Source organism: Microtus oregoni, unplaced genomic scaffold (assembly GCF_018167655.1).
Source record: "Microtus oregoni isolate MIOR12 unplaced genomic scaffold, Mior012 000033F_ref0000390, whole genome shotgun sequence".
Taxonomy (NCBI): Eukaryota; Metazoa; Chordata; class Mammalia; order Rodentia; family Cricetidae; genus Microtus; species Microtus oregoni.
Genome location: NW_024543092.1, coordinates 7,233,145 through 7,254,304, shown reverse-complemented (window position 1 = coordinate 7,254,304; position 21,160 = coordinate 7,233,145). Strand labels below are relative to the sequence as shown.

General features: G+C 41.1%; 1 pseudogene; it reads left to right on the top strand.

Moving 5' to 3' along the window:
* Window positions 1-3,451: 3,451 nt before the first annotated feature.
* On the top strand, window positions 3,452-19,997 carry LOC121466316 (annotated as a pseudogene).
* Window positions 19,998-21,160: the final 1,163 nt, after the last annotated feature.

The following is a 21,160-nucleotide window of genomic DNA, read 5'->3' as shown; positions in this document are numbered from 1 at the left end:
TCTTCTCCTCCTTTGTTGATATCTGTCTACCAGTGCAGACGGAATATCATCAGCAAGAATCCCTCCAGGGCTTCACTGCCAGGCTGAGACTGCTGAGACATCCAACCTCATAGACTGTAGAGTTACCAGGTCCTGAGTTTTGCCAGTATAAGAGAGTCATTGTTAGATGCTGGCTTGGTGTTCTATTGCTGTGAAGAGACACCATTACCAAGGCAAGTTGGGGTTTGCTTACAACTTTAGAGGGTTAGTCCATTCTCGTGATGGTGGGGCATGCAGCAGCACACAGGCAGATGTGGTTCTGGAGAAGTAGCTGAAAGTCCTACACCTGGAACCCCAGGTTGCAGGAAGAGACATTTGACCTGGCGTGGGCTTTTGAAATTTATATCCCACCACCAGTGACACATTTCCTCCAACAAGGCCAGGCCAATTCCAACAAGGCCATACTTCCTAATCCTTCTCAAGCAATGCCACTCCCTGATGACTTAGCCTTCAATTCTATGAGCCTTCAGAGGCCATCCTTATTTAAACTATCACAACCACACAGACCATATTGTGTAAAGCAATCTAATAAATCCCTTTGCAATAGATATTCATTCTGTTTATTCTAGGAAACTCCAATTAATAAGAAAGAGCATTATTTACCTAAGCCGCAACTATTACCAAATAAGTTTTACAATATATAAAACACATTTCCCCTCCCCAGTGCACACTTGAATATATTTAGACCTAAGAAATAGTTGAAAGTTCAAGTACATAAAGCAATACAATACATAACCAGAGGCTGTTAACAAAACAGAACAGAGAAATAAATTGTCCAATAGCTCTCTTTCCCTTGACTGTGAGCAAGGTGATAGCCAATGAAAAATTTGACTCACCAAAAAGCTTAACAATAGGTCCTTATCTTTGGAAACCATAGAGCTGCCCTAGTACAGAAGTATATTTTCAGCATTGCTCCTAATCCTGCTGAAAAGCGCAGAGACACAACGCCAATGCATATGTAAATAATTACCAAGCAGCAGATAATTATGCTCAAATCAATAGCTGGACAGCTGGGTTACTCCGTGTCAAAACCTAGGCAATTCAATGAAAGCGCCCCTAAGGAATTTTCCCAGTTGTTATGGTGAATTTCTCTGTTACTTCTGCACTTTGATTGATTAATACACAATGCACCTTGGCATATTTTCTACTTGGAATGCAAAATGCTCAGGCCACGTGAGAGAAGACGGTCGGGTTCTCCTATGATTTTCTACTGGAATTTTGCTTTCATCTTTCAGAGACACAGCAGCTCTTTTTAAATTCTTCCCGTAGCTTTGAAAAGACTTCACCTCAATACGCTAAAAGTGATATGATAACCTTAAGCGGGATGGCTGTTTGAATGGATAGATACATCAGGAAACTTCCTGTAAATGATTCCTCTTATAATTTCCAACGCAGACATTGATAGGAATTCCTGGAGATGCATAAATATGACACTATCAAGTGTACATTACTGTTAGCATGCCTGTATTCATTTATGGAAACAACATTTTCTTTATGGAGATAGGTCATGTAATATTAACTTAGGGCAGGGGGGCTTTTCTGTAGAAGGAAAGTAAGACAAATTTCATGGGACAACAGCCAGTCCTATTTCCAGTCCATCTTCCTTCTGGTCCCACGAGATTCTCCTCCACCTCCCTGGTCCAATGGGGAAGGCCTTTAACACCCTCCATACACATGAGTGTTGCAATTCTCTCCTAAATCACTCCTTGCAATTCCCCTCTCATTTGCTCAGTGCTGACAGTTATACTTACTGGCGACAAAATGTGTTTCATGCTGGGTACCTCACGGGAGTGATGAGTTTGCATTAACTGAAGTGATATCTCAGCCAGGCCCAGAGATGTGATCTACAGAGGTGACCTGGGTTCTCTCAGTGGATCTCTGGAGAAACAGGCCAGGTTCAACCAAGAGTACCTGTGAGACTGACATTTCCATTTTGGTTTTCTTTTCTTTTCTTTTCTTTTTTTTTACACAAGTCCCTTTCTTCCCTGGTAGCTGTCAATTGAAAATATGGACCACATGTCTCCGGTCCTTTTTGTTGAAGGGATTTGGTTGTCTTTTCTTACAAAACCATTGTTATACAAGACAATACTTCCTCCCATCTCTCTATGCCCACAACACAACCTGTCACAGTCCATTGTTCTGATTTGCATTGGAAATATAATTTGTAATTGCCTATAAATTAACTATAAGATTTAAATTTCTCTTCCGGGATTACTAGAGTAGTCCAATCTATTCTGCATCAGTTTCTATTTGACACGAATATTTAAATGTAATTTTTTCATTAAAGACATGATGAGTGGAGAACATAATTCAATGGAATTGTGCCTAATAAAATGAGAAGGGTTTGGGCAATAATTAGAAGTATTTTTTTCCTGGAAATGAAATGTTCAGTTTCTCCACACACTCTTTTATGGGCATGAGCCTCGTCTATCCTGAGTTTGCTCATGAAATATTAAAATGAAACTGTTCTTTCATTGAAATTACCATGGACCTTCCATTTATATGTATGTATGTCTACAGGTAAGGCTATGTCTTTCTATCCAGCACTGCCAATGTGATAGTCCAGCACAATGAAGGCAGGAATATTAAAGTTGGCATTTGGAATGAACTTCATTTCAACAGTCTCTCCACACTTAAAATATTTGCTTAGATATGGGCATGTGTGTGTGTACATGTGCGTGTGCGTGTGTGTGTGTATTCTGTACTTGCAGGCAAGGATATCATGGTTTGGACTTTGTGGCTAAAATAGTCTGCCTACCCACAGCTCTCAAATACAGGAAACAAGACTGGAATAATCAGGTAACACCCAAACCATTATCTTCCAGGCCTTGAGATTTTAATTGATAAAGTACCTGTGTCAAAATGTGTTTCATCATTGACAAACATCTTTTTAGTTGCATTTATTGATTTTATGTGGAAATATGGGGAAGGGATGCACACTCATGAAAGTCGGAGGGCAACTTTCAATCATTCCTTCTACTACTTGGGGTCCTGGGATTGAATTCAAGTTGCCAAGCTTGGTGGCAAATGCCTTTGCCCTCTGAACCTTCTTTCTGTTCCTGTTTGACAAACATCTCTAACAATCAGAATTTATTTTACTTCTGCAAACACTTAAATAAAGCTTGAGATGCAGTCTATCAATGCTGGGTTCAAGAAGAAACATCCCAGGTACAAGAGAGTCAAGGGGCATCCTATAGCAGGTGTGGGTAGAAATAGAACATGGAGAGGTTTGACGCTGCCAGTGGACCCATACTGAGTCCTTCACCTTCTATTTCTGGGTACTTGGCCCAGGAATCAGGTTCCTGGGATCCTAGTCAATAGAGGGGAGAGAGAACCAGCTGTATGCAGATTTTGTGGGAAACAGACATGCATACAACACAAACAGATTATTCAACATTTCACACAAGCATGGATGAGCTCTGATGTTTCTGACCTTGAAAATATCAGAGGCCAGCCCCGCATTGTAAGGGCGCTCACTGGAACCAGTCGGGACATTGAGCACAATGAGCAGCAAGACAGCTTTCATCCAACAGACGCTGGTATTAACTATTAAACATCTGACCGGAAAATGGTAGCATTTCCTCTTGTTTAGACATCAACTATGCAGTTCCCTAGCTTCTCAGATTTTTATTAACCTCAGCATCCTTCATTGGTGACCTTCACACTGCATAATTTCCATTAGTATGCTTTCCTCCCAACTCTGTAAAACCCTCCTCTCCTCACCATGGAGCCATCAACCTTCCTTATGAATCACTTCCAATATGTCACCTCTTACCTGAAACTCTGCTTAAGCACAAACGCCCCCACCCCCCCGAAATGACCCCTGGCTTCCCATCTATAGTGGCAAAGCTCTGCACAGTGTAATCTTAGCCTGGGGCCCCCTTCATCTTACTTTAAAAAAAAATTATTTGTTTTTATTTTATATGCATTCATGCTTTGCCTGCATGTTTGTGTGAAGATGTCAGATCCTCTGAAATTGTAGTTATAGGTAACTGGGAATTGGTGCTGGGATTTGAACCTAGGTACTCTGGAAGAGTAGCCAGTGCTCTTAACCCCTGAGCCATCTCTCCAGCCCTTGACTTCAAATCTTTAGATAAATTTCCAATGTCTGTCTATAATTTTAAAACAAGAATATCTAGGGAAAGATGTGCTTTAAAAATATTCATATGTTTTTCCTATTAAATCTTTAAATAAATTTATTTCTATTTTTTTAAACTCTAAACCTCTGTTTTATTCAAGGTCAGCATGGTAGTTCAACTTGTTTTTAATAAGTTATATTCCAGAGCATCTTAATTTGATTACCTAAAAATTTTATAAATGACCACAACAAAGAAATGACTCTTTCTATTTCCATATATTGTTTCATTTTTAATGAATTTTGTATCTTCTATGTAATTATGTCTTTACTAATGTGGGCAGACACGTTCACATATTATGTTTATAACTGTCTATGATGTTTATAAGTGTTATATATTGTGTTTGTATTAGCACTTACTTTTCTCTAATCCTACCCTTTAGAGAGGATGTGGAGATTAGTGTCCAATGCCCCTTAATGTTTAATTGTAATTATTCTTCCACCTTACTCTCCCATGTAAGAGGTCTGAGACACAGGCGTCAATGTAGTATATGGGAAGCAAGCAGCCAACTTGGTAGACGAACATGTAAGAGTCAAGCTATTTTTCTTCCAGCTAAAACAATTATAACCAGGCACATTAACATGCCTCTTACTTCCACCCTGGCCTTTCTTCTTCAATCAGATAGCTGTCATCTAATGTTCAAGGCCGTGTTCTGTAGGCCCTTGATTTGCTCTGTAGCAAGAACATAATTCAGTCTCTGCTTTCTGTTTCCCACCAGCAGATCCCACTCACCATTGCCTACCTTCTTAAGAACACTGAAAAGATGCCAGTTTTTTTGGTTTTCTTTTTTTTTTTTTTCTGTGCGCTGGGAAATCATGGGGCTAAAACTTGGTCTTTCTCTTCGCAGACCAAGGCACAGACTCTGATGTAGATTCGTTGATACCTCCACTGATCAACAAATGGGCACCAGTGACCATGTGCAAGACGCATTTTTGCTCAGTCCGTGTAGATCACAAGTGGGGCAAAGTGCAACACGGACCTGTGAGGTCAGCTCGTGTGACACAGCACACATAACATGGTAGTTCAGAATGTCACCGAAACAAGAGAAATGGACATGACTTTCTGGATTTAAAACAACAACAACAACATATCAAATTAAATTAACCAATGAACCTCTCTGGTGAAAAGATGGTTTGGGGTAAGGCACTTATCACCTAAGCCTGGCCACTTGAGTTCTGTGTCCCAAACCCATATAGAGGCAAAGGAGAGAAGCAATCCCACAGAGCCACAAGGTTGGAAGTCAAATAAGAAGCAGGAGGCAGCTGCTTCCTTCTACTGATGGTTCTCGGGACCTGAACTCAGGCAGCCAGCAGGGCTTTGCAGGCACTGCTGTACTTGCTGGGCCATCTCACGTGCCCCATTTTAAACAATCTTAGGCTTCAATCATAAAGACAAGAAAGGTTGAGAATAATAAAAGCAAAGTGGTGTTTTGTTGTTGCTCTTGTTTGTTTGTTTGTCTCAACAAATGAAATTCTGTACTTGAAATAGACGATGAAGCTGTCTTCCAGGGCTGAGGCCCAGAATCTCCCTCTCCAAAGAATAGATTGCCACACTCTCAGTATTTGGCAAAGAACTTGGAAGGGCAGGTTATTTCCTGTAATTAACACTGCCTATCGGCAGCTGATGAATTTCAATCTTGCTTTGATTCAATACAAAACGTTTAATTCAAATATTAGTAAACACAGATAACACAAGCTTCCGTTCAGATCGATGTGCGACTTGCCTCTGCTGACCTCAGACATCATGGGAGTCCTGAGTCTTGTAGATCTGAGTCATTTAAATTATACCCTGAGATTTTTTTTTGAAGAATTTGCAACTTGCTGGCTAATAACTAGCTAACAATACACAGCCTGTTTATTCTAGAATTACTGCCGGCAGAGGAATAGGTTACAGCTCCATTCATGCTGACTCTCTCCCTGGTGAATATGTTTCACACTCAAACGTTTAGTGTTTAAAGATGGGGCTTGTTAGTTAAATGAATTAATCTGGTGTGAAAACTATTTGCATTTTAAACATCATCAGAATTTCTTTCACCCCCAACTGTTTAGTTCACTGCTAGTATAATTATAATTAGCAAGAGGGGGGAAAAGCCATTTTATTACATGCTAACTGGCATTCAAGAGTTCTCAGACAACTCCTAAAACCTTCCAAAGCTACAAAATAAGTGGGCGGGGCAAAGGAGACTATCAACATCGTTTCTGCAAGATTGATGGTTTCATCCCCCAGCAGCTGGCATCATTTCCTCGCATGTATTCGTCCAGCATGCATGCAGCTCATACAGACATACAGATAACATGGATCGAGCTCCTGCCTTGTAGTGGGCATTGTGGTAAATTCTGAAGACAATGGGAATGCTGGCTGAAGGATGGGGACAGGATAGAGAAGTCCTCTAAACAATATTATACCAGGAAGCTGTTTCTCTAAACTCAGTGTGGTTGCTCACAACTCTACTCCCCGCTCTTGAGAGAATGAAGTAGTTTTCAAGTTTGAAAGTAGTTTCAACAACATGTGTGCTGATGACACAGTTGAGTGCTTCAGATATATGAATTTGTTAAGTGTACAGATAATTGAATGAAATGATTATCCTATGACCAATTACTGCCACGCCAAACATATGCTCGGCATACCAGGCTCACGACTAACATAAGTCTATATTAGACTCTTGAGACTGAACACTCCAGAGTACATCACATTTGAGGGATGCCAAAAGGATAAGGTGAAGTGGGCTAGGCCATGAGGGACAAAGGAGAATACCGGGCTTTCACTATGAAATGGCTTGGCTCTGACAGGCTCCAGCCTCACTGTCAGCTGGAAAGCGACTGGAACATAAGAGGGCTAACTTAATTGATGGTTCAGTCTGTTGGTTAACTCAAAATTTAAACAGGCTAATGGAAGAGCTGGTGAAGATGAAGGCTCATTGGAGAAACTCAACAGTTTATTTCTTACAACTTTAAAGCCTGGGAAGTCCAACAACAGGAAGCTGGCAGATCTGGTGTCTAACGGAACGCATGTCTTGATTTTCCGATGGTAATTACCCATGATCACAGTTTCCTCTCGAGGTTTTTTCTAGGACACCAAACACTTTCATGAATGTTCCAACTCAGGACTTAACCATGCCTCTCCTACTCTGGTCATTTGCGGGTGAGAGTTCTAGAAACACATCCAGTCAAGGAGGATAAGTCGTCTCGGTTCTTTGCATTATCTAGGCTTGTCACTATGGTTTTTCCTGGGACAAACATCTTCAGGCCGAGAAAGTTTATTTTGATTCACGGTGTCAGAGGTTTTAATTCAGGGGATCCATTGCCATGGGCCTGCGGCAAGGCTGAACATCCCAACAGGAGGCATAACCAGAGCTAATCACCACATGACAGACAGGAGAGACAGGCCCCAGTGACTTTCTCCAAAAGTCATCGGAAATGACATGCTAGGCCTTATATGGCCATCCATCCACAGAATCCAATCCTCTTTACAGCTCCACGAAATGGGCACCGAGATACAAAAATGTAAACAAATTCCTAAAGTCACACAGCTAACAGAAGAAAACCAGATTTCCCCTGTAGGTTAGACACATGGTCAAAACCCACGGCTCTACACTACAGAGCTAGACAGTCCCTCTTGTTGTCTTGACTCTGGCTCTGGCCAAGCTCCTCTATTTCCTGAGTGCACACTGCCTAAAAGGTGCAACCAGCCATAACAAGTTTACAGTGTCATATTTTCTTTGCTAAAAATATATTCTATCCCTGTAAACCATGAGCCAAAATAAAATCTTCTTCTTTGGTATTTCATCTTCAATAATGAATTAAATAATGGATACAACTAACATTATTTTACATATATATATGATATATATAATACTTTAAATATATATCCTATTTTACATATGATTATGTATACATAGAATATATTTGGGTAAGGTACTCCCTGTTGAACAAAGTCGAACTGAGTATTCCAGGACAGAAGGCATAGCTCACAGGTTACACAGTGAAGGAAGAAGTAAGCAAGGACAAGGTTAGGGCATGGAAGGGATGGAGGCAAGCAGGGTACCCGATGGCCTGGAGTAAGGGAAACAGTCAGTGTAGACAATATGGGAACACCAGGCTCCTCAGTGAATGACATGATGAGGAAGAGCCAGTCGATTTGCCTCTCCCCATGTAATTCCTCTAGTCATCCCATCTGAGCCATCACTGGGTGCATACAAGTCAGGAGGAAAATACTCCAGCTAAGTTCTCTCTACTGGGATATGTTCAGTTGATCCTGCACAGATGATATGAAAGAGAGAAAGTGAATTAAAGGAAAGATAAAATTTGCTCTGTTCTAACTACTTCTGGAAATAGTCATAAAATGTGAAGAATTAAAAATAATGTGTGCACACACACAAAGAGGTAGGTACATGCTTTATTAGTCTTCTTAAGGTCCCTGCTGTGCCCTCTAAACTTCTTTCCTGGCCCTTCTTTCCATGTGAAGAGCGAGCATCTGCACCTTTCATCCCCTAAGACAAGGTCCCAGACTTCCCAGTTTATACTCTAGTTATCTAGCCCAATAGTTAGCACATAGAAGACTGAAAATTCTGGATGAAAAAATAAACAGAAGAACACATATAGCTTAAGATATGATACACATGGGAAGCAAAGAGTAATCTTATTATGAATATCTACTGCAATAACTTTAATTTTCAATTTCATATGATGTGCCCAGTTAATGTCGCTATTTTCTTGTTTGCCCTGCATCCTATAGCTGGCAAAGCACAAAAGTTATGTTGACAGCTAAACTGTCATTCCGAAATGAGGAGTGCCCTAAACACATACGCACAATTGGTCTAGGAACAACTAGACCTTATTTATTTCTTAGAATTTTATGAGGAAAATCATAGAAACTCAGAGCAGATCTTGTCAGTTAAAAACATTCCAACTGATAAATTTATCTCTGATTATATCAACTAACTGATGACAAAAGAAAGATACTTGAACAAATAAGTCCCAGTAACGTCTGATCGCTGCCCAAGAGAACAGTGAGAACTTTTCCTTATTTCAGTGCGCAGATTCCAGGAGCTGTGGCTCTCCTGAAGTGGCCTAAGAGGGGCGAGCTTGGTGTGGAAGAGAGAGGCTCTTAGCCCCCACAACTAAACTGCGACAGGACTTTGGTGCTGATGAGCAGCTTCTGTGCCGTGGACTGTCCTTTGTTGTTGCTGATTTCTGTCTTTCCAAACCATCTTCAAGGCAATCCCTATAAATCTCTTACAATTCAAATACCTTTAATATGCTACTGACACAGGGTTTCAAAATTCCCAGGGAGTCACTAGTTAAAGTCTAATTTCATAGCTCTGGTGTAACATATTTTTAAATGGGTCGTCTATCTTATATAAAACAGCACTGCTTTTGTTGACTTAAATAAACCACACGCACACACACATACACACACACACACACCCTAAAAAAACAAAACAAAACCTCTCCTAAGCCTGGGTCTCATGTATCACAGGCTGATTTTGAACTCACTACGTAGCTGAAAAAAAAAATGTCAAACACCTAATTCTTTCACCTCTACCTTGAAGGTTTTGGATCTTTCAGACACATGCCATCACACGTTATTTGTGTAGGGCTAGGAGCCTAATTCCAGGCCTCCTGCATGCTAGGCAATCCTGCACCTCCTGAGCTATGTCACTCCATTCCACTTCCGGAATTTTATGTTTGATAGAGAATTCTTATCTGCCACAGTCACGGAGGCAAAACTACCACCAAACTCTCACAATATATAAGCAGAATTGTAAGCATTTGGGGAAATAAACTCCTATAAGTTTAAGACAGACTGTGGCAGTCACGAGGGGCTACTTCACAACAAAAAAATCACATGAAAGATTTTATCCATCACCTTTCATGATAAAGCTACCTGAGGAAATTGAAAGAGGTCTGTGTGAGAACTGGGGACCGGGGGTTAATTGTTACTGCGCTGCTCTTTGACAACGCTATCCCACCTGGCGCCCCCCACCAGATGCTGCCTAAGCAGACTGTCACACGTGAACAAAGAACCTCAATTTGCACAAGAGCCACTGTCACGCAGTATTAATAAAGTCCCTCCTTGTTGTCTCAATAATGAGCTGTCAGGAGGTTTGCTTTGATTAAAAACAACAAACTTCCTGGTAGAAATAGACTTCTTTCGTGTGACATTCAGTCCTTCCCCCTGGGATGGGTTCCTGGGAGCTTCAGGGTCTCCTGTAACCTTACGGTGGTCCATTGAGCAAAGGGTTTAGTGCTCCAGCGGGGTCATGGAGCTAGGCTGGCGAGCCAGGCAGCCACAGTGGTCGGCCCATCTCTCCTTTCCCTGGGTTGGCATTGCAAGCCTGTGTCAGCACACCTAGCTTTATTTTTCACATGACTTCTGGTGGCCGACTTCAAGTCCCTATGCTAGAGTGCAGAGGACTTTACCAACTAGCCTATCTTCCCAGCCCTCCTCCAGTAGCACAAATCCACGGCCTGAGCTGAACAAAAGTCTTCATCATGCCGTGTTGTAAATAGATTATTATTTATCAAGATCCTATTTCTATCCCCATGGGTGCCTTCTCTTTCTTTCTTTCGATCTGTGCCCTTCGTTGCCCCTGGGGCAGGACACGGGCTTCTGCAGCCCATTGCTTCTGAATCTTCCACTCGAATCCAATTATCTGGCCCCCAGCAGGCCTGTCAGTGTCCTGACAACTGCACGCTGCATGCAGGCCCGGCTGTCAGAGGTGAGAGACTGCAAGGCTGCCTCCAATTCCTCCCCCATTCCCGCTCCGCCACAGAAGGAAGGAGGTGCGCACAGTACATTGGAGTTGGTTAGGGATGCCAGGGAGGTCAAAGCCAGTGTGGAAGAAAAGGCTGAGGTGAAAATTAGAAAAAGGAAAAGTGCCAATACCATCCAGACAGGTGCCGCCGCTTTCCCAGCAGAACAGCAAGATTCTACTCCCAGCTCAGGCTCAGCCTTTGTGGGAGACTGAGCGCACACTCAGACTGATTTTAATTGAGATCAATTTAACAAGTGCCATCTTCCACAAAGTCCTCCAATTGATTGAAAACCAAAGGAAGCTCTTCTAAGTGGCCCCAGGTTTCTCTGTTGTTCCCCAACCCACTCCCCAGAGCAATGATTATCTGAACTTTGGGAGATTGTGTGCTAGAGGAAACATCATTTATTCCTGGCCTATCTCAACATAAGCTTTAATATGGTGAGTACTTGAGCTGAATTTTTTTTTGTCATCCCCTGATTCCAATTATTTGTCAACAAGCAAGTGCTTATTAGTGGCCTAGAATTGCAAATGGTCCCTAAAATCTGCCTGCTGTATTGACAGCAACCCTCCAGTCTCAAGGATTCATTGTGGGAAGCTTAGGGCCAACACTTGGGTGACCGGCCTGCATCTCCTGAGGGGCACTTGTTGTGAGGAGTTCCAGTTTCAGCAATGGACTTGAAAATAACATGCAGTGCGTGAGAGACGTCCTGAGCTTCCAAGTGTGGTTGACAAGGGCACAGTCATGTCGAGGTCCCCACTGCCTCAGGCCCATAGGAGTGGCACAGAGGGATGAACGGCAAAGCCTTCCTCGGGTCCAACTGCCAGTGCCAACACTGAGTACAAAAAATATCTGCTGTAGCTTTCTAGCCCTCCGATCTTGTTCATAGGCTGAGACTGTTCCTCTATGAGACTGCTCCAATGATGAACTCCGCCTCCTTGTTCAGCGGTGTATAGTAAACACACGGAGCTTTCAGGGTACTGTGGCTTCTCCATAGGAGCGCCCAAATCATCTAATTCCAGCCTTACTGTAATGTGCCTTTGTGTCTTTACTTTATTACCACGCTGCCCTAATTGGATCAGTTCCTGGAGTCATTCAGAATACAGCAGGAAGTGGTCTTCTGCCTCCTAACGGTGACCTGATGGCTATCGTTGCAGCCAGAAAGAAACACACAAAACTTGCTTAGCGTTTATCAAACCGCATTGAAGACCCACCACCACACACACAGTGGACCCAGGCCACCCTAATAACACAACTGCAAAACAAATGATGGCTTAATTACAGGCAGAATAAAACCTTCCGATGAGAGAAAACAAACAGTTCAGGCAGTTTTCCCTGTGATGGGAAGCGGTTCCTCACATCAAGGTCACGATAAGAAGAATATTTCTACTTGAATGTACTGTGGTGGTGGGTCTAAAATTTATAATTCAGAGGGATTCCTTTTTATTAAGGGTCTTACAAAATAAAATCCTGTCACATTGAAGAAAGTCTCGTGTGGGAAGTCCTACTGTCTGTGTGTTGATTTTATTGGTTAATGAATAAAGAAACTGCCTTGGCCTGTTAATAGGGCAGAACTTAGGTGGTGGGGGTGGGAGGAGCTGGACTGAATGCTGGAAGGAGGAAGGCGGAGTTAGAGAGCTGCCATGGAGTTGCTGGAGATAGGCATGCTGAAACTTTGCCGGTAGGCCATGACCTAGTGGTGATACACAGATTAATGGAGATGGGTTAAATTAAGATGCAAGAGTTAGCCAATAAGCAGCTAGAGCTTCTAATGGGCCAAGCAGTGATTTAATTAATGCAGATTCTGTGTGGATATTTTGGGGCTGAGCATCGGGGAATCAACAAGCAGCTTCCCCCAACAAAAAGTCAAAGCCTTTCTTCTCTAGAATGATCCCAATAATACAACACTAGAATTTCAGTGCTATCAAATAGTCAGTCACTCAAATTAAATAAAATTAATTGAGATAATGCAGGCAATTAAAAAATGTTGTCTGTGATATTCAGCAATGTATGTGTGTATCTTATCCATGCGTGTCAGAAATATTGCTTATATTATTGAGGTTGTATACAAAGAGGACTTTGAATTTGTTCAAACTTTTGATCTTTTCAAAGCCATCACATTCTCCTTAGCAAGATTTACAAACTGCTATCTACAAAGAACAATGCAGATGGCAAACCCTTCCTATGACATTGACCTTGACTTTTAGACAATGATGCCATTCCAATATGAGAGCAGCAAAACGGTCCCCAGCGACCCAGCCACAAACTGTCCTGTCAGAAGACAGTTTCTTGGGTGGTTCCATGCCTAAGACTCAAGGCAGCTCCAACAGAGGAGCTGCCAGAGCCTGGAATAATGGTGGCCTTAGTGGGTAAATAGGTAGTGTCCTCAGCAACCACATTAAAATCTGATCCTGTGTGGCTGTGCAGACCCATTAGGTTGGATAATCACAATACTTCCTTTATATGATCTTAAAACTTTGTTCTTATTGGTGATGAATATGGAACATATCAGCAACTCTAAACTCACCACAAGTAACAAAATATTAATAATAAGCCCTCAGTGCATGCATTTAAGGTTGGGGAAGACAATGGGAATTTTTATTAATTGGCATATCAAAAATGGGGAAAAATAGAACTACCTCTTTCTATTCCAAATTTAAGTAGTCTTGGTTGTTCAACAGGTCAGGTCCAATGAACATATAAACATTTTAAAAAGTTTACTAAATACATAACTAGGTATCACTTTAAATACTTTTAGACAAGAAGATATCATTGACATAATAATACTAATATCACAGTGCTAGGATGTCCCCACAGGAACAGACCTCTGGACATGGAGCTTCCAAAGCCTTTCCCCTTTTATTCTAGTCCCTACCCTTCAGGCCTTCTTTCCTTAATAATATGACTTCCCATGGACTGCTTCCTACATGAAAGAAAACTCTGAGAAACCACTAAACCAGTAGGAAGAGTCTATTCAGGATTCTCTCTCTTGCCATTTTTTTTTTACAAGTTTATAATTATCATTTTGGTGCTGGATAGAAGAATCGTTATTCATCAATTGTCAAAAAAATAATTGAAAACTTTTCATACAAAAGTTTATTATATTGTTGTGTGATTTTTTACTCTGTTGGCTCTTTAGTCTTTTGACTTTTTTGGTCTTTTTGAGGATCCCACCACCCATATAAATCACACATGAAGGCTAATTCTTAGTTATGAATGCCTGGCCTTAACATGGCTTGTTTCTTGCCAATTTTTCTTAAATTATCCCATCTATCTTTCCCTATCCCTGTACACCTTTTCTTTCCTTCTTACTCTGTGTCTGACTGCGTTGGCTGGTCCTTGAAGTCCTCCTCCTTTTCTGTTTCCCCAATTGTCTTCTTCCAGATTTCTTCTCATAGTTATCCTCTCTGCCTGACAACCCAGCCTATTTCTCTCTCCTGCTTTGCCATTCAGCTCTTTATTAGACCTTCAGGTGTTTTAGACAGGCACAGTAACACAGCTTCACAGAGTTAAACAAATGTGGCATAAACAAAAGCAACACTCCTTAAAATATTATTCTACAACACGAAATGTTTTTATTAAGAGGTTTGCAATGTGGCTCAGAGGATGGGATGCTTGCTGTCAATCTGGATGTCCTGAGTTTGATCCCTAGAATCCAGACGGTGGGAGGACCATCACCTCTGGCCTATATGTGTGCTGTAGTCACATACCCCCACCCCCTTATACACACTAAACAAATAGATGCATTCTTTATTAAAATTTAAAAGGCCCTCATTAAGCCAAAAAGAACTACTTATAATTATAGTAATTTATTTTTTACTTATAAAATGCGTGTGCCTCAGCCTATGATATAGGTCAGTGTAAGTTTCACAAAGAATTGGACAGACTTGATTTTAACCTAAGAACCACAAAGTGTTACAAATAACTAAGTAAACTGTTGTAGTTTAAAAATAATAACTTCACTATGAAATGTGCCACAGAATAGAGCATCATGCCTATATGAGTTTGTATAACCTGGGTTTTTCCTTGTTATCAGACGAACTCAGGTCCTGTTACTGAGAATGCAATGTATATGTGTATATCATAATAGGCACCCAGCAGTACTTGGGTTCATACCTGCATCATGGTGTATTTTTTAAATTATGACATGGGGGCAATTTTTAAACAAAGAGGTATTTTATTTTAAAATTTCTCTGAAACAATATCATATGCCCTGATGTGGTTTGAATCTGAAATTTCCCTGGGCTTGTGTTATAGGTGCTCCTCCAGGTTTGGTACTCTTTTGAAAGCTGCAAATACCTATAGGCTGTGGGTCCTAGCTAGTAAAAGTACCTTAGTAGAAGTAAGAAGAAGAGCTCAAACATGCTCTCTGCTTGGTGGTCAGTCATCATGTAAGAATCTTGCTACAGGTTCCCACTACAAACACTACCAAAGTGGTGGTGTGGGATTCCCCTCCGTATGCTGTGAATACCGTTGGTTAATAAAGAACTGCCTTGGGTCTGCACAGAGCAGAACTTAGTTAGGTAGGGAAAACTAAACTGAACACTGGGAAAAAGCAGGGCAGAGTAGAGAGAAGCCATGTAGCCCTGCTAGAGACAGATGCTGGGAACTTTATCTGGTAAGCCACAGCCATGTGGCGACCACAGATTACTAGAAATGGGTTAAATTAAGATATAAATGTTAGCCAATAAGAAACTATAGATAAAGGGCCAAGCAGTGTTTTGAATAATATAGTTTCTGTGTGATTATTTCGTGTCTGAGCTGCTAAGCAGCCAGCAACTAACAAGCAACCTCCTTACAATAAAGTGGCTTTATGGCTTCATGCCCGAGGATCAGTAATTAATTTAATTAATTTTAATCATTAATGTTAATCACTAATTCATTGACTTAATAGATGAAAAATTAATATTGTGAGCATGACCATCCTACCAAAAAGCAATCTACAGATTCAATATAACCCCATCAAAATCTAGCACTATTCTTCATGGAAATAGAAGAAAAAAACTTTTAAAATTCATATGAAGGCACAAATGATTCTGGACAGCCACAGAAACCCTGAGTCAAAAAAAAAATAGTGCTGGGAGTAGCACTGTCAACGTCAAGCAATCCTATAGAGACATAGTGCTGAAGGCACCACAGTACTGGCATGGCATTTTGAGATTCCATATCATGCTAGGCAGTATGGCTGCCATAAAAAAGTTAAACACAAACAAATACTGGTGAGGATCTGCACTGTTGGGGAGACAGTGAGTTGGGGCAACCACTCTGAAAATCAATGTGATGGCTTCTCAAAAAGATAGAAGCAGAACTGACATGTGCCCCAGCTGTACCACACTCCTGAGTGTTTCCCCAAAGGACACTATTTGCTGCCATAGAGATACCCCCACCCCACCCCCACACACACCCTAGGCTGGGTCCACTCCCTAGCTATCCAGTATACGTGGAGGCCCAATCCATAGGAGGGAATACATATTTGATAAGATTTGCATTATCAAAATTTTGCTCATGGCTGGGATAATGCAGACCCTAGGCAAATCAGGTCCTGATGATGTTTTACAAAGTGAATATTTTTGTTTATGTTTACCAGCAGACAAATGCTACTCCCATGCCAGGTCATAGCTACTTCTTTTTGCAGTTAGCAACCGTGAGTGTAGAGACTCATGACTGGTTGACACACTGAGAATGAAGTGCCTGCTAAGTGTTCAGCCCTGAATAAATCATCGGTACCGTACCCTTCAAGACTCACAGAACATTCGGGAGTGAAGTGGAAATTCCACAACAGAAAGAGGGTGGTGAAAGGCTGTGTGACACCCCACCCAGCCCTTGCAAACGTGAACACACAGCAGCTGCATCAGGATAAGACACAAAAGTAAGAGCAGGATGAGTTGACCAAAAAAGAGACTTCAGCAGGAGTGGGGTGGGCATAAGAGAGGGTAACAGAGGGGAAATACGATGACAGTATACTGTCTATATGTGTGAAATGTCAAAATAAAAGCAATAATTCAAAAATAAATCTTATCATTTACATATTTTTTTTAAAAATATATTTTCCCTAAATCAAATCCAGACATCTATGTGATAATCAAGTCGTGAGATGACCATTAGTGGGAATAAACTTGGCTTAACCATACTAAGGTTTCTTACTAGTCTTTGTCCAAAATAATGGTCATTGCCCCATAAAAAGTTGATCTAGGGATGCAACCAAAACCTTAGAGATGTAGCAAGGAAGCTGATTATTTTTTAAAATATTGAGTGTTTGTGATACATGTAATAATTCTCAGCTTTTAAATTTGTCACATTCTCTTGTCCATTTCTCATTGTAAATAAATTCTCATGTTCAAAAAATGAAAAAGAAGGGAGGATGGATGGAAGGACGAATGAAGGGAGGGCAATATATCGATGGATAGACAGATGACAGATAAGCAGATGATAGATATATAGATGGATAGATCGATAGATAATAGATTAGACAGACAGACAGATAGACAGAAAGGCAGACAAGAAGGCAGATTACAAACAAGACTCCTGGTGATAGTGAGTTAATTTATTATAGACATACTATACTTAGAACAACTTAAAACTGCACCCCAAATTGTTCTAAGTGTTACAATTTTAAAGAGCATTGGTGGCCGGGCGATGGTGGCGCACGCCTTTAATCCCAGCACTCGGGAGGCAGAGACAGGCGGATCTCTGTGAGTTCGAGACCAGCCTGGTCTACAGAGCTAGTTCCAGGACAGGCTCCAAAGCCACAGAGAAACCCTGTCTCGAAAAAACCATAAATAAATAAATAAATAAATAAATAAATAAATAGCATTGGTGAGAAAAGCTGGATTTCAGAGCCCACTGGGTTTCGGGTATTATCTTCCCCAAGCAGAGGCTCTACTCTAAGAAAAAGAGTGAACTGAAAATAGACCCAGATCCACAGGTTAATCCTAAATTCCAAATAAGTTCTGCATAACGAAAGGGATCCTATCAGCTGAATCTTCATTAGGGACAACAGCATCTTTTCTCTGGTTTATCTAATTGCAGAAATCAGTTCTATGTGATAAGAACACCGAATCCACAATGTGTGACACTGTAGCATTTAAAGATAAAAGAGAATATTTATACATTTGAAATTGGCCACTTTTTTTCATAGACACAAACACAGAAACATCAACTGTTGTGATGGTTTGAATGAGAAATGCCTTCCAGAGACTCCAGTATTTGAACACTTGGTACCGGCTGGCAGTGCTCTCTTGAGAGATGGTGCAACCTTGTTGGGGGGAAACACATCACCTCGATAGGGTTTTGAGAGTTTAGAGCCTCACTGCACCTTCAGTCCACACTCTCTGCTTCATGCCCACAGGGCTGCGCTTAAAGATGTAATCTCTCAGTTCCCTGGTCCTGCTGCCATACCTGCCGCTTGCTGTCATGGTGATTCTCAGCCTGGAATCATATGCCAAAATTAACTCTGTTCCTTAAGTTGCCTTGGTTACACTGTGTTATCAAAATGGCAGGAAAGTAATACAATGGTAAGTGCGTATTTGATAGCTGGGACCATAAGACATTGCAAGACTCTAGAGAGGCGGGCTACAACATCTGAAGAATTATCTACAGCGTATAACCAGAGAAATGTAAGTAACAGAGCACCCAAAGATTCCTATATCAGTAAGGTAGTGTCCTGCTTAGGAAAGGGGGAAAGACTTAGATGGTTACAATACAAAGAGCACATCCTGGTGAACAACAAATAAACACTCAGAGTTCTCACTGTACACGGTTATTATTTCTGTGAATTTCACTGGCCACCTAACAGGACCCAAATTTCAGCTGCTTCAGCGTAATTGAAATTGTGTGAAATATAAAATTGTGAATAGCTCCAGAGCCCACAAATCACTGAGCAAATAATAGCTGTGCAAGATAATCAATGACCAGTTAAGTAACTTCTTTCAAAGTCTGTCCATGATTGGTCACTACACATCTGTTATTTAATTCATACCAGGCAATAAAGCATGAAGTTTTGTTGCCTGGTTATATCTCACTGATGAACCGTATGATGTTTGACCAAAATGGATTATCTACAGAGAGCACTGGTAAAAGAAAAGGATATAGGCCAAAGATTAAGACAAGAGGAGGTGCTCAGCGGGTAAAGTTCTCGCTGTACAAGCATGAGGACCTGAGTTCGAATCCCTAGAAGTCGTGTTTAACTGAGTACTGTAGCAAGCACCTGCATGTTCCTTGAGAAGGCAAGCTAAGAGAAGAGAACTTCCAGCAGCTTGAGGGTCAGCTAGCCTAGTATTCTAGTATACAGAGAGGTAAACAACAAACTCTAAAACTATATGTAGAATGGGTATTTTTAATCTAAATAGCGTTAGAGAAAAAAACCACCTGGATAAGCTTATATGACACCACTGTCGTTAGAGATGTGGTTCACTGGCAAAGGAATCCAGCATGGAAGAGCTAACCATACACCTAGGGGCTATTCTGGGGATGCTAAAAGATTAAGATATCACAGAAGTGACTGCAGCAAAATATTTCCCATCAAAGGAACACTCAGATATTTCATAACACTGGAGATGTCAGGGGTCCACTGCTGGAAGCCAGTCCCTATAAAGGGTTATAAGAGTCTGATACCCACACTTCTGTCCCTATCCCTTCAGCTACTGCTCTCCATAGAGGAACAGCTATCTGATCCCTTCCGCATGTCATATATATAGTCTTGACCACATCATGGTGACAGTAAGGAAGTCAAAGATACCACTGTGTTCTATTCCAAGATCTGGGCCATGGAAGACACTACTTTCAGTGGAGAACAGGAAGCACTGTGTTTTGAAGACCAAAAATATAACTTACAAATGATGGGAAAGGAATTTGATATCAAAGCAGTTCACCTAGAAGGTTCCTGGGACATATAACTTCTAACCACAGAAGTTCCTTTGGAGGAGATAATCAAGCACCTCAGGCTTGTGATGTCCCTGATGGGACGGGTGTGGTCTCCAGGACAGGAGCAAAATGTCCTATCATGTGCATCTACTTCTGAGGTCGTGACAGAAATCTGATAAAGGTGTGCAACTATGTCCCATCATGATTGACACTGGCCCTCTTCCAATACGTTCCCCAAGATGTCATCCTCTCCCTTGTTGCCACAAATCTGTCTCCAGGCCCAGAGACCTCCAAGAACTGAGAACTTTGACATGTTATAATGTCTGCAAAATGATCTGAAACAGGTTTATGTTCAAAATTTTGATTTTAGATGAATGGATTCCATCCAAGCTACTCCAATAAATGACTAGTCTTTCCATTTGAAAAGAAAAAAAGTCCGATAACCATTTAGCAGCATACACTAACAAGCACGTTGTATAAGCCTATAAGCCATGAGTCTATAACTTGACATATCTACATCAGGACATGCCTAGCAGAGTTGAATTCACAGGAACACAACAACAAAGGTGATGTACAATGTTGTGCAGATTGACTTTCCCTGTAAGAATACAAAAGGACTGATTATACAAAGTCAGATAGAGGGCATTTTCCTACCAAGGCATATGTATGTGAATATGTGTATATAAATATGCCATAGATACATAGCATGTTCATACCACAAATATTTGTATATATATATGACAAGAGAAATAGGATGATCACATGGCCAAAAACAAAAGCAAAAAACAAGCAAGCAAACAAGAGAAAGGAAGGAAACCAATGGTGACTCAAAGGAATTTTGAAAGGATACTGTAGAAGGAAGAATACACAGGCTTTGAATCCATGTATAGTTGAAGCCAGGAAGTAGTAGTGTATGCCTTTAATCCCAGCACTCAGAAGGCAGAGGCCGGCAGATGTCTGTGAGCTTGAGGCCAGACTGGTCTACAGAGCAAGTTACAGAAAAGCTGTATTAGTTGCACAGAGAAACCCTGTCTTGAAAACAAAACAAAGAACCAAATAATCTACATGGAGAGGGAGCGAGCAGGAAAGGGTTAACTCGGGACTTCTGTGATATGGGTTTTGTTTTCTGTGTTCTCTGTGTGGTCAGAACACTGAGGGACTTGGGGGTATTTGCTTTGCAAAGCTATCAAGCTGCATGTTTTATATCTGTTCATTTTGCTGACTAGATATTATACTTCAATAAAAAGTTAGAAATGAAAGTAAAGAATATTGTTTTAATATATACCATCAGCATTTGTTATGAGTTCACTGAAGTATTAGCATAAAGGAGCAATTCAGAAGTGGCCATAGAAACTCTGGAGGGCCTCC